The following is a 14,445-nucleotide window of genomic DNA, read 5'->3' as shown; positions in this document are numbered from 1 at the left end:
ATTACTCTACTGACTACATTACAAACTCTGTGGATGGATAAGTACTGTAAACACATTCGATAAAAACATATGATGGAACACTTTCGCATGTCAAGATGTTCATAATATGTGTGTGTGCTGTAGATCACTGGCTGCTTCACATGCACACGTGTCACGCAACTGAGCTTGAAGGTAAACTAGCAGCGTTTTATCATATGCATTTTATAGATATTTTTTTTACACAGTTGGCATTGAGAAGGAACATAGAAAAGTTATCTGACTAACATCTAGCAGATAAATGTGTATGCATCTGAGTCTTTTGATTGGCTGGAGCAGACATCTCACATCAGCGTATTCTAATTGTGAACACGCTGTTTCCAGCAATCTTCGTTCTGTGTTCACACAGCGCAGCATTCTATGGAGACAGATTTTACTCAATAATAATTCACGCAAAAGACACGATGTACACATGCGTAGCCAAATTCATGTGCATAAAATCAAATTCACGTGTGTAAAATATTTATATTCACAAAAAATGTTCACGTGCACAAAATAAAAATACATTTTTATAAAATACGTTTCACAAATGCAAAACACGATTTGCAAATGTATAAGAGTGTACAAAAAGTTTTGAATGCTTAAAACTTACAAGTTCATCCTGAATGAGAATGTGCTAATCCTCTTTCACGTACAACTCCCCCTGGATACGTGTGTGTGTAATCGTGCGTGAATTTCTTTTGAGACTAATCGATTCCATAGCATTCCGGCAAATTACATACCTTACAAATTATAACTTCTCTTTCCGTAAAAAACTAATTTACCGGTATTTTCTAAAAGGGCCCGTTCACACTAGGGTTTAGGGTTTCACACTACCTTTGTAACCGGTATGTACTAAATCAAATCAGCATATGAATTTCGGTTTCTAATTTCGGTGCCACTGGTGCTGCGACACGGACGTAAGAAGCATCAAGGGATGCATCAAAGGCACACATAGGTACGCGTTGTCACACCATCTCTAAACATTTAATTCTAAACAAGTTTGAGGAATCCTGACAGGCGATGTCAGGCATTTGTTCTTGTTGCTAAAGGAACAGACGCACGCAGCACAGGCAGTACAGTGCAACTCTATGATATCAGATCAACAACACGTAAACGTTCTAAAGTGTATTTTACAAGCAATGATTCTGACACTGCAACGTGAAGCAGATGCTTTACAAAAGTTGCGTGCAAAGGCTGATTTATACTTCTGTGTCAAGCTCACGCGTATGCTACGGTGCGGCCTACGTGTGGACGCAAAGCCTTCGCTGACGTGTACCTCTCAATGTAACTACACGTCGCAACGACGTGTAGCGCAAGCTCTGTGATTGGTCGGCTTGGTAGCACTGACGAGCCTGGGCGAGACTGAGAGCCGCCCGAGCACGATGGAGCGATTGGAAGTCTGGAGTCCCGTGAAGGAGCTCCAGATGGAAAGTTTTGTTTTTGTGTTTACCTCATGGATAAAGTTGTTACACGTCCGCCAGTTCCTGCCTCAAAATGAGCAAGTTTGAACCACTTGTACATTAAGGAAATGTTCAGAAAAAACAAGCACCAGCAAAGAAACTCAACACAGAGCAACATAAACACCTCACTGCTAACTAGCGTATTGGAAGATTATTGCAGAGCAACAGAAACAGCACACAGAAGTATGAATGCACAGCTACGCGCATTGCATGCGCCTTGGGTCATGCCGATCACAGAAGTATAAACCAGTCTTTAGGGGGAAACACGTCAAACTAAATGACACATATGAGGGCCTAAAATTAGAGGAATGCAGAGGTCTTTGACATCACATACTCAATGAGTACATACATGGACACCAATGATCCGATTTTAGTATGATTTAGACAATATTCTAATTTAGAGTCTAGACTACCATGTAAACAGTGATTTTTGATTACCCTAAAAGACCACAGACACCTGCGGAGGTTGTTTTCGTTCTATTTAACGTGCGGTATCAAATTCCATTAAAAGAGCACTCTTCCACCAGTTCCCGTGTCAACAAGCTTGGCCCCCCTCTGGCCCCCCTAAATTTGGACGTGTATTTTTGTGTCAAAACGCCACAGAGAAGTGAGATCAGCCATCAGTGGCAGACTGTAGAGATATGACTGAGGCCTCTCTCTGCGTGCTCTAGGTGTCACATGCACTCGCTCTCTCAGGCACTCGCTCTCTCGGGCACTAGCTTTCACGTGCATTTGCTCTCACTGTCAGTGACGGTGCTGCGCGCATTAGCCTAGTTCCCCGCATTCGTCAAAGATTGACGCCCAAATTGAGGTAGTAGCGATTTTAACACTTTTAATATATGAAGTCCTCGGCTATGCAGAGACCATAATTAATCAGAAATCTAGTGTACATAGTTTTACGTTAGGAAAAGCAGTATTGAATTTACAAACAGTCAGCAAGTACCATAGAACAGATGTAACACATTGATCAAATGTAGTTTTCAGTCACGCTCAAGTAAGTCATATTTAACTCGTTTAGTTTTGCCTTTATTCATTTTGATTTCCGTCTTTTATTTACAACACATTTTTAAACATAATAGTTTAACTAACTAACTTGTAATATCTACTTTCTTTATCTTCCCCATGGTGACAGGCCTTTTACCCAACCTCAATAAAAATCAATAAAATATGAATTGATGTTTACTTTAAACTTTAATATCAACATAGTTTTTTTTAAAAGATTGTCAAATAAAAGTTTTTCTAGAGTCATCCACCATAATTTTGTGACACAAAAATATTGATTAAGGCACCGTTTTGGCACCTTTAACGTTTTAAAAGTATCGATTTAGCAACGTTATCGAAATAACCCCAAACCATACCCAACCCTAGTTCACACATGATCCCTTTTCTGAATATTGCTGGTAATTTTCGGAAAGGTATGTGTGTGTGAAAGGGCCTAATGTGAGTGAAAGATTATATAACAAGGAAAAAAAATAATATCAACTTGGTTTTTTGAGATGATTGTGTTGTGAAAATTGGTATAAGTGTGACAAGTAGCTGAAGAGATCAGGCTTTAAGAGGGATGCCAACTATGAGTTTAGAGAAAAAACAAGTGATTACATCATGATCAAAGGTTACTAAGATTAGGAATAAAGTGCACTGATGAATCATGTCAAGTCAATTCTTTTACAAAGTAAACAGGTTTATGTTGTCTTTAAAATGGGTTGAACACAGCAGTATAAACGGCAACTGAAAACAATCACAGTCAGACAATTAAAGTGCACATAGTTTACCCTTTTTTCAATTTAATATTAATATTATGGTTCTTCTGAGTGTGCCATTTTAGGTTCAGTTTAAAACAAAGTTTTTTTTTTATAATGGTGTTCAAAAGTGTCATGTTGGGGGCGTTTACACAGTTTGCTGTTTTAGGGGCATGTTGCTTCACATGAAAATTAGTTTTGGCTTCCCGCCCAACGTAACAAGGGGGCGGAGCCAAGAGCTTACGCTCTGTGTTTGCAGCAGACAGGCAGACTGTGAGAAGGAGCATTCAGCAGTACATGTATGACTCGGACACAGACCAAGCAGATAGTACACAATCATTTGTGTTTGTATAGTTTTAAAGACAACTGTTTGCTAGTTTAAAGTGTCGAGCTTGACTGAGGCACCGGATGCGCTGCGCCACGGCACACCAGACACTCTCTGTGACGCGACAGAAACATGAAGTGTCCAAAATTGTCGCGCCACGCATTTTAGAAATCTGAACATAGGTTTCTATCAGGGTAAACACAACGGTGCTTGAAGTGGGCGGCTGTCCATCTTGAAGCTCCATTGTGTGTATCCTGATAGAAACCTATAATTAGGTTTCTAAAATGCATGGTGCTGCATCAGCATCGCGCCTCGCAGAGCGGCGCTTCTGGTGTGCGACATGCAGGCAAGTTTGTTATTTTATTTCCAGAGACGCACACAACGCGCATGCAGTTTTCCAGCTGCATCTAGTTAAGATCACAGGCAGCTTCTGTGACCTCGAGAAATGCAAATGGCTGAAGTGTAAGGTAGATGCAATGAAAGTACACGTTTGCAAACCTACCTATAGATACAAACAATAATTTCGATTACAGCAATCATGTGGTGAATGTTGATCTTTTGTTGAGTCCAATGGGCCTTGCATCGAAAAATAGAGTAATGCTGCATTCACACCAGATGCGGAACGCGCGTCAAGCGAGAGTGATTTACATGTTAAGTCAATGCAAACGCGCAAATAGACATCCTGCGGCGCTATACGCGCGAATGTCGCAGCACAAATAACGCGAATTGCGCAAATGGCGCGGTGTGAATGGCGCGATGGAAGCGGATTTGACGCACAAATGAAGCGGGATTTGACGCGTGAATGAAGCTAGTAAATTCAAATATTCATGCGGCTATTTACGCGCGAATATTGCGATTTGTCTGCGCGTTCCGCGTCTGGTGTGAACGCAGCATAAGGATGTTCCTTTAGTTATATGGCAGAAAATAGCAGAAGTGAATTAACAAACTGTGGATATGGTGACGTCAATCAATGGGCCTGTCAATCAATATTGGTGGGAGGGGGGACCGCACTCCTACGTCAAGTTGCGGTCGCTCTGAAAACCGCTCCAATTGGTCCACCGTTTTTATGTTGTTAAATTGAAAAAAAAAGGACTGGGTGTTTTTATCACCCCAATATGAAGGTCTATACACTATTCTTACACACATGTCTGTCCAAACAGCTTGAAAAGTAGATTTTTTACCATAGGTGCCCTTTAAAACAAAATATTTATTAAATAAGTATGTAAAGGGTGGATAATTTGTTGAATGTAATGAATGTATCTAAATCTGCAGATATCAATGGAGCAATGAAACTCCCAGCATGCCCCAGTCTGCCGCTCAACAGTTGTTTTGCGGTTTTGCCCCTTCTTTCCTCTCTCTGTCGACGAGGGTCAAGTGGTTTATTTGGAGGTTTTGAGCACCTCTCATTTTGTGTGTGTTTTTATGCATTTGTGTGTGTATGCTTGATTAAATCTGTGTGTGTGTGTGTGTGTGTGTGTGTGTGTGTGTGTGTGTGTGTGTGTGTGTGTGTGTGTGTGTGTGTGTGTGTGTGTGTGAGAGAGAGAGAGAAAGAGAGAGGGGGGGGGGGGGCACTTGAGGGGGATTAAGTTCTTGTTCGGTCTTTTGTCCTTCACTATCATTAATTTTCTCTCTTTCCTGAGCAACTCTATTCTGTTTCATTTCTTCCTCTGTGAACTGAATAGAGACAGCAGGACTGGGAAGTTTGGGGTGGGGGGGAATTCCCCTTCCCCCATTCATACTTTATCAAGGCTGTTCAATGCCCGTTAACAACAGATTTAACCAGTACAGTACTGGAAGAATCTCTAAGCTTGCTGTTCTTGTAGCAGTACTTCCAAATTTCAGTCTATAACTGAGTTTCTAAACCATATTTGACTACTTTTTGGTCAAGACTTTTTTATCTTAAACATTACATGGGAGTTTCTTGACTTGTGATTGTGAATGAAACTGGAGTTTGAAAATTTTTAAAGAGCTAATAGTGGATTGATTTTTAACAATGTCCAATTAAAAGGGATACATGTTTTAAATAAATGCAAATCCGAATAAACTACTAAGTGCATTTATTTATCTTTTTATTACACAGCCGTCTGAAATAATTGATTCTGATTAGTCAGTCACAATATTCCTAGTATGTTATTTTGAGATAACAGCCGCTGAAATTAATAATACAGGCTCATTTGTCTACTTCCAATCATATTCACTGAAGTGACTATCATTCAATCCATATTTATATGTTTGTCTGCAACCCAGGCTCGTTCTGAAAACGTACCGCTATATACATTTCTGGAGACCACCAGATATGTCCCAGGAGGTACTTTATTTTGCAGTTACTGTTTCTTGTGAATCCACCAGAGGTTGCTGTGTACACTTTTGAGATCTCAAATTTCTCTCGCGAGTGGCATTTGCACCTGCTCTTATTGTCTAAATCAACCTGAGGCCGCTGTCGACTGGCTGACAGACCGATCATCTGACCCACACTCCTCCATCCCTAAACCCAACCAATAATGTTTTCAAAAGCACAGACTGACCTGCCCACCCACTTCTCTTAAGCCAACATGTTTTTGAAGCAATCCAAAAAAATAAAAGCCCTCGCCTGATTCCGGAGCCTGATTCTTCATTTTCAGATTTTACCACATTCTCACCTTGTTATTTACTTGTTTACTTTATTTTTCGGCTTCTGTTTTGGAACCGTTCTACTCCCATTATCGTGGTCAACTCCTCTTTGTGTCAAGTCCGTCCACGTAAATGGCGAGCTGTTGGACAAACTGGTAATAATTGGAAAGCCGTCCATATGCAGGTAAGCGGTCGGCTGGTAAGCATGAAAAGGAATGACATAATACCACCCTGCAGTGTTCGTTTAAAATAACAAAATGTTCCTCTGGCTACATAGTTCACAATGTCCAGAAATGAAGGGCTACATTTTCAGATTGAGTCTATGTTGCTTGTTTGCAATGCTGCTGTTTTGAACTGTTTGTTATCTTATGACTGAAAAAACGTAGGTTAGTGTATGCTCCATTCAGCTCTTTTTATTTCACATTAGCATTTTGGTCTGCACTCGGGTTCAGTTGACATCAAAGTATGCTTTAGCTAGTTTAGCTAGTGTGAACGATGTCCTCTGAACTCGGGTGCGCACCTGTAAACTGCACCGTAGGCATAGGGTGATAACCGTTTTCAAGGTATACTGCTGTTTGCAAAAATCTTTTTTTAAAAAATCTGTAATACTGTTCTTAAGGTATATGTAAGATTTTTTTATTTCCTTTTTATTTATTTATTTTTTTTTGTTTTTTAGGACAGCAGTATCTCCGACAAGAAAGATACCCAGAAATGCTCTTTCTGTGTTCTGTGTTCAGATAGACGCAAGTGACTCTCTGTATTTTGCTTTTGTTAACAAAACCAAAAGAATTGTCGAATGACCGTGATATGTAGACGTCTCCATTTTGCAAACTGCCTGAGGGGGGACAATTGAACTTGGGTTCGAACCAGGCATTTGGACCAAGTGTGAAAGCACCCTTAAGAATTAATAACTGTTAACATAAATTCTGAGTGTGCTTCACACAGGTGAAAGGGCTTGACAAACAACCTGTAAGACATGTTCTCTTCTTTTTGTACGCTCGTAGAGAGGAAAAACAAATAAAATCTGTCATAGCATTTATATACAGTACAGCTACTTTCTAATGTTTTGAACTGCTTCTTTTAGCTCCGCTTTTAAGTCGCTTCGGATAAAAGATTCTGCTAATTGAATAAATGTAAATGGCACTATAAAAATATCAAGCATAAATAAAAATAATACATCTTGAAACTAGTGACCATGTGTGTCTCCCATTTGGCACTAATGCAATGTGTAGTTTGCACATCTGTTGGCTTGACATTAATTGTATTACATAAATTGCTTTAGAGTATTTGTTACAGCATGTTTCAGAAGATGAAAATACTGTAAGTAAACATAGTAAAACTAACTAACTCACACAGTTAGTTCCTACTCAGCAATGTGTGGATGTACATTAAGATGTATGTGTGGAGTATCATGTTTAGTTTCTCCACTGTGTATGAGGAGTGTATGTTCATATGATCATCCCCTGGAGGCCAAGTGTCCATTAATCACTCCAATGCTCATCTGTTCCTAACGCTTCATTAGCTCTCCTTCCTCCCTCCCTCAATCTCTCCTTCTCATTGCCCTTTTCTCTTGTTCTTTTCACTTGACAGTCTCTTTATTTACTATTTCTTACTTTCAGGTTAACACATATTGCTCCTCTGCTTTTGTTTGGCAATAGCCAGTAAAGTACTTTCTAAAGTTTGGAAAAATTTACTTTATCGTGTATTTTATGTTTTGCTGTTTTTCAGATTTCTTTTACATACAGTGCTAAACAATAGAGTTCAAACTTTGGGGTTGAAAATACATTTTTAAAAAATGTCAGCTTTTATTTGATAAAAAATACAGTAAATTTTACGCAGAAACATCCATACAAACTCATTCACACTCAAACACTTTGGCCAATTTAGCCTACTCATTTCACCTCTACCGCATGTCTTTGCACTGTGGGGGAAACCGGAGCACACAAAGGAAACCCATGCAAACAAAAGGAGAACATGCATACTCCACATATAAACGCCAACTGACCAAGCCGAGGCTCGAACCAGCGACCTTCTTGCTATGAGGCGACAGCACTACCTACTGCAACACCGTGTCGCCCCAACAGTAAATCATAACAAATTGATTTTTACAATTTCAATAACATCTATGTTATTTCTGTATTTTTTTCAATATCTTCAATGTCGCATGATCCTTCAGAAATAATTCTGATATAATAATATGGTCAAGTACATATTATTCACTATCAGTGTTGAAAACTAGTTGTGCTGCCTAATACTTTTCACTCGATTCTTTGATGAATATCTTTAAAACAACAGCAAAACAAGTCTTACTTTCTTAACATTTTACTGATTCTTTTTTTTTTTATTAAAATTAGAGTAAAAATAAATTAAATCATTTTGATAAGTGGGAAATTATAGTGAGTTGTTTACACTTTTACATACAGTATAAGTGTAAAGTTTTGCCATAGTGTATTTTCTACCATCGCCAATCATTTTTTCTCTTTGTAAAGATTTTTTTTAGTTTTATACATTCATCAGCCACTTTATTAGGCACCCGACCAACTGCCCATTAATGCAAATTTCAAATCAGCCAATCACATGGCAGCTAATCAATGCATTCAGGCATGTAGACATGGTCAAGACAATCTATTGCAGTTTAAACTGAGCATCAGAATGGGGAAGAAAGGGGATTTAAGTGACTTTGAACATGACATGGTTGTTGGCGCAAATGCCTTGTTGATGCCAGAGGTCAGAGAAGAATGGCTAGACTAGGTCGAGCTGACAGAAAGACAACAGAAACTCAAATAATCACTCATTACGACCAAGGTATGCAGAAGTGCATCTCTGAATGCACAACACGTCCAACCTTGAGGCGGATGGGCTACAGCAGCAAAAGACCACACAGGGTACCACTGGTCTGATGAGTCTTGATTTCTGCTGTGACATTCGGGTGGTAGGGTCAGATTTTGACGTCAAAAACATGAAACCATGGATCCATCCCGCCTTTTATCAACAGTTTAGGCTGCTAGTGGTGGTGTAACGGTGTGGGGTTTTTCTTGGCACACTTAGGGCCCATTAGTACCAATTGAGCATTGTGTCAACACCACAACCTACATGAGTATTGTTGCTGACTATGTCCATCCCTTTATGACCACAGTGTACCCATCTTCTGAAAACTACTTCCAGCAGGATAACGCACCATGTCAAAAAGCTTGAATCATCTCAGACTGGTTTCTTGAACATGACAATGAGTTCACTGTACTCAAATGGCCTCCACAGTCACCAGCTTTTAATCCAACATAACACCTTCGGGATGAGGTGGAACGGGAGATTAGCATCATAGATGTGTAGCCAACAAATCTGCAGGAACTGCGTGATGCTTTCCTGTCAATATGGACCAAAATCTCTGTGGAATATTACTAGTACCTTGTTGAATCTACAGTATGCCATGAAGCATTAAGGCAGTTCTGAAGGCAAAACCTGGTACTAATAAACTGTACCCAATAAAGTGGTCGATGAAATGAGTCTTGATTAATTAAGATAATGTAGTGTAAAAATATGATTTAATCTGGGTCTATTTAGGAAACAAAAAGTGGTTACTTTTCAGAAAATGTTGGCTGTTGTATTTCAAAATGTCTTTTCATTATATGACATAATTCTCTGATGATATGTGCTCACTGACAAACTAATGTAAAAGCTACGTTTATGAGAAAATCCTCGGGACTCTTTAAAAAAAACAGCACACACCCAAATGGTTTCTGTCTTTTTCCTTCTCACAGAGATTTGCAAAACCTCTTCTATATTTACTTTGCACAAAACTTTCTTTTGTTATGATGTCATACGGAGCAACAGACCCTTACGTGTGTGTTTGTGGTAACCAAGTGTGTTTACGGGGCTCTTTCATATGTTGAATCATTAGAAGGGCCTGTGATGAGTCAATGTTTAGAGTGAGTCATGCATTTATGTCCCAGCATGCCTTGAGATTAACGTATATCTCAGGAAAATCCAATAAACAGACGAAGAGTTTGACTTGATTGGAGAGGTTTACTTTTATCCAGTTATTGGACAACTAACTGTACACAAAGAATTACCTGTGTGTGTGTGTGTGTGTGTGTGTGTGTGTGTGTGTGTGTGTGTGTGTGTGTGTGTGTTTGTGTGTTTGTGTGTTTGTGTTTCAGTTGCATTAGTCCTGATTTTGGTTTGTAGTTATTGTCATAATTTTTTGTGACTCTCAGTACTCAAAGTCAAGCGATTTTCATTAATAATTAGCTGAGTAACAATGCAAAACCACTCCCTGATGTTAGATGATGTTAATTAATTGAAATAAAACTCAACATCAGATTTTTTTTTTTTTTTATGTAAAATAACTCTCCTTAACTGCCTCTTGTTGACATTTTTGTAGTCACTGTCATGCTTATTATAGTCACTGTCATACTTATAATAACAATTATGTTTATAAAAAATGACACTTAAAGGGGTGGTCCACTATGATATCATATTTTAAATGTGTAATGTAGCTGTATGAACATAAACAACATCTCTAAGTGGAAAATGCTTAAAGTTCAATGCAAAGGGAGACATTGGCTTTTACAGAATTAGCTTAGCAAAGCCTACAGCGAATGAATTTGGGGACTACAAAAAATGCTTCCAGCTTAATGAGATCATAAATGCTTCAGGTTACATGCATTCACCATACGCATACATGGCCATCGCATGGCCAGATGCGATTTAATGTTACAGCACAGAAAGCTAAAATGCCGTCCAAACGCTGCTATTTCCACAGAGCATCTTCTTTTTTTGTATTTGGTCTTCCAAAGGACACGACACAAAGAGAGAAGTGCTTACAATTTAATTTTAATAATGCTCCAGAGATTTAAAATAAATATACAGCTAACATTTGACAAAGGACAGCTTCCAGAATCTCTCCCAGTTCAGTGCTGGAATCCAGTGGATTCGGCTAAAAACTCCTCCAACTGACGAAGCTGTGGATTGTGAGGCATAACCTAAGATTTTATTTGTTAAAATTGATCAGTTACATGCACAGTTTTTAGCGTTAATGGTATGTTGTAGCAAGGATGTAAACACTGATGTAAACAACGGGAAATGCTCTTTGGCACAGTTAACAATTTAGCTACAAATTCATATTTATCAGTAAAACTCCTTTAAACATCCACAATCTTCAGCAGCGTGTGCATTGTATCTTTATGCAGACGTTTTCCATGCATAATTTATCTCAAATAACAAACTCCCAAAAGATATGTAAACGTTTCATATTACTTACATTTGCTTAATTTGAATATATATGAAAGACACTTGTCAAATTATATTTTAGAGAGCATGAGGTTTGAGCGTGAGGTGTGCTTAGGTGTGTGCTCTTTATTTTCTGTCTGATTCAGGCAGCTAACAGCTTCACTGTTTACAGAGCGCTAACGCGCGTGATTGTAAAGGCATGACGTGGTGACCCGGAGCCGATTCGCCAATCACAGCACATTATGTTAGCTGACCAATCAGAGCCTCTTGAGAGCGGGCCTTTCGCAGAAACTAGGAAATATGACAGCTGTTTTCATGTTACCTGAGTAGCAGTATATAATCAAAGTAAGATATATGAAAAAATTATGTGATTTTCTACAAATAAAGCATGAGCACACATTGCTTTACATCTTATAAACACAACCAAACCTTAAAAATATGCTATGGACCACCCCTTTAAAAAATGATGTGCACATTCATTTAACCCATCCTGTGGTATAAAATCTAATGGAAATGCTTGAACACATTGATTCTTACAGCTGACCTTTTGGCTTATGTATTTGTAGGACTTTCTCTTGCAGATGCAAAATTTACAGCCGAGTATTTAAATAAATCATGCAGCATGACTTACTAAGGTTTGATGTAGCTAGCACATTTATCCACAAATGTTAAAATGATTAATCCCCCATTTTTGCTGCCTGTGTTTTGGTCTGATTATACAGTGCATCCGGAAAGTATTAATAGCGCTTCACTTTTTCCACATTTTTTGTTACAGCCTTATTCCAAAATGGATTAAATTCATTTATTTCCTCAAAATTCTGCACACAATACCCCATAATGACAATAAGTAATAATAACTTAATAACCTACAATAATCTGCATTTTAGCTTCTTACCGCTAAAGAAACTGAAAAAATAAAAACATACCTAAACATTTATTCAAATTTATTTGTAAATATTCAGAAATAAAACACACATTTTTTCTCTAGAGCAAACATTAAACACAAATAAAATGACCTTACCTTTCTCTAAACAATTTTAACTCAAATTAGGAAGATAGTCTAGCTTATTATACAAACAGAAATATAATAATTATAAAAATACAGAACATTTAACATGGCTTAAACTTTGCTGTTGTTTGCTACTAGATTGAGAATCACTAGCGATACCTTCAATTGACTTTTGAAAAAGAAACTCCTCATAGTCGCCTGTGGAGCTTTTTTATCAGCTAGTTGTTGTATTGTCAAGGGCAGCTCTTACAAATTTCCACTCTTTCAGTGTCAAAATATTCCCATATTACCGATGTCCTGTTTTTCTTTGATATTAATTTGTCTATTCATGCTTCTGAAGCAGCAGATGTCATCATCCTACTCGCCTGCACTTACCTGTTTGTTTTTTTATTGTGGGCGTTCCACATAGTTCCGTTGTGCAATTCTTATTGGGCAGAATGAAAGTAAGCTCACTAAATTGGCTAGTAAGACTGTCACACACAGACGGCAGTCACGCATTTGCTGTAGGCGGGAGAAATGAAATGATACGTATGTATTTCATATCGCAGCCTCTTGCGATTAGCCAATTGTAACATTTTAAACATTTCAAATAATCGCACAGCACTTGTGTCAAACATTGTAAAAAATTAACTGTTGCATTAATGTTCCTAATTTGACATAATATAAGTATTTCTGGGCTTAAAGTGATAGTTCATCCAAAATTTACTCATCTTTCACTTGTTCAAAATGTATTTGAGTTTCTTTTTTCTTTAAAAAAATAAGATATTTTGAAGAAAGCAGGAAACCTGTAACCATTGATGTCCATAGTTTTTCCTACCATAGAAATCAATTGTTACAGGTTTCCAGCCTTCTTCATAATATGTTATTTTGTGTTTAACTCAAAGGATCTATACCTTAGAGTGTTCATCTCAAACTCTGGCAACAATAATTTTCAAGGTATTTCATTTTGATTTGATTTGAATTGATTTATTCATTTTCGAAAATACATTTCAACATGGTCAAAAATGGAGCAAGATGAAGCACAAGCTTATTATTTTCCCACTCCATTACCACACATGTCATTCATCACTTAAACTTATTTCTTCTTTTACTTATCTCTTATTTTTACATGAGACACATTTAATCCTTTTGGCATCTTTGACATATTGTATGTTTGATTCTATTTGTACATTTACTTTTTATAACATAGACCCCCAAAAAATACATAGTACTGCAAATAGCCATTATTTAAATTTCATCATACCTTTCTCATTTGATCCTTTTTCAATCACCTTCATCATTATATTCCTTTAATGATGTATAATTATACAAATTTTAAAATTGAGTAATATCCTGACATTGTTTGAAAATCTGTTCCAGAATGTTGCATAATTTCACACCACAAACAGACATACACAAACTTTTTAAAGTTGTCCTTGTTTTCAACCTCCTATTATGTTTTTCTCTCAGATTATATCCCCCTTGTCTTTCTTCAAAAAACTTTTGTATGCATTTAGGAAGTATTTTATTCCCAGCTTTAAACATTAATTGTGCTGTTTTAAATTCAACCAAATCATTGAACTTAAGTATTTTCAATTTAAAAAAATAAAGGATTTGTATGCTCCAAATACCCCACATTTTCTATCAGTCTAATTACTTTTTTCTGCATTGTACATAAGGATTGTAAGTAAATATATATTATATTGGGGAATATATATATATATATATATATATATATATATATATATATATATATATATATATATATATATATATATATATATATATATATATTGGGGTATATGTATTCCCCCAAATTTCCACACAATAGCTCATATATGGCAACATAAGTGTGTTATATAATATATACATTGATATATTGTCCAGTATAAATCTTGCTTTTTACACTATTGCTACAGTTTTTACTATTTTTGATATTACATTATTTATTTGCGGTTTCCGCAACTAATTTTATGATCCAATATAAAACCAACAAACATAATTGCATAATCTCTATACTTAAATACTTTATTATCAATTTGGAAATCTATATTATGTCTACTTTTTAATTTCCCA

The 14,445-nt window shown here is 37.2% G+C and overlaps 1 protein-coding gene across 2 annotated transcripts in view; it reads left to right on the top strand.

Annotated features, from left to right (window-relative positions):
* Window positions 1–14,445, top strand: part of lzts2a (leucine zipper, putative tumor suppressor 2a) — a 148,147-nt gene that overhangs the window by 93,704 nt on the left and 39,998 nt on the right.

This window comes from Danio rerio, chromosome 13 (assembly GCF_052040795.2).
Source record: "Danio rerio strain M-AB ecotype USA chromosome 13, GRCz13ab, whole genome shotgun sequence".
In the NCBI taxonomy this organism is placed as follows: domain Eukaryota; kingdom Metazoa; phylum Chordata; class Actinopteri; order Cypriniformes; family Danionidae; genus Danio; species Danio rerio.
This window is presented reverse-complemented; position numbering and strand designations above follow the sequence as displayed.